The sequence below is a fragment of the Perkinsus marinus genome (genome assembly GCF_000006405.1).
Source record: "Perkinsus marinus ATCC 50983 genomic scaffold scf_1104296947616, whole genome shotgun sequence".
Lineage (NCBI taxonomy): Eukaryota > Perkinsozoa > Perkinsida > Perkinsidae > Perkinsus > Perkinsus marinus.
The window spans coordinates 28,396-29,306 of NW_003210555.1; positions in this window are offsets into that span (position 1 = coordinate 28,396).

Here is a 911-nt window from a genome sequence, read left to right on the forward strand (position 1 = left end):
CAGCGCGCAAGGCTTCGGGAGGTCAACCGGTGAGGAAGATGCGTCCAGTGTCGAGGCCTGAGTCGCTCAAGGTTTTCCGCAACAACTTACCACGTGAAGACATCTTCTCGCGAGCTATGTTGGTGGGAATCTTCGCTCTGTTGAGGGCTGACGGGCTGCTGAACCTCCGCTGGGGTCATCTATCCTTCTCCAATGTTGATGGCACTTCGTCAACCCCGCTCTTGAGTATAAAAATCAGGCGATCGAAGACTGATCAGTGCGGAGTTGGGCAGTTGGCGTACATTGCCTGTACCGCCGAGGCTGTTCGTTCATTCCAGATAGAGGATGTGACGAGTGATCCGTGTGAGTTGCTTCCCGTACACGCCGTCCTAACAACCAAGCCCCCAAGATTCTCTCCCGAGGAGCGAGTATTCTCGATTAGATATGATCGATTCCTAGATCAGGTGCGTAAAAGGCTCGGTCCCATCATCGGACACGAAACTGTGAACGACTATGGAACTCACACCCTCCGGCGACCTGGCGCCCAACTCCTGCACAGATCATGGCCAGCAGACTCCCCGACCTTCATGAGGGCGGGAAGATGGCGTTCCGCGGCGGTCCTCGAGAGTCTGCACGACAGTGCGGAGGACAAGGCAAAACTAGCATCATGCTCTATGATCAAAGAGTGAATCTTTAACTCATAGCTGCCGGTACGTTTGGCCACCTCCATGGTTTCTCGTGACGAGAATCTCGTCCAAGTTTTCGTGTTGTGTTCGAGCGATAAAACGAGTTCGGGTGAAGTGCAGTTGGTGGAGATGATACACGAGTTTGCTTTTAGTTTGCTTTCGTGGTCATCTCGCAGTAGAGGCTCATAGACCTCAACATACCTACGCCCACCCTGGAACTGGACGTCGTAGACTACGACCTCCGTC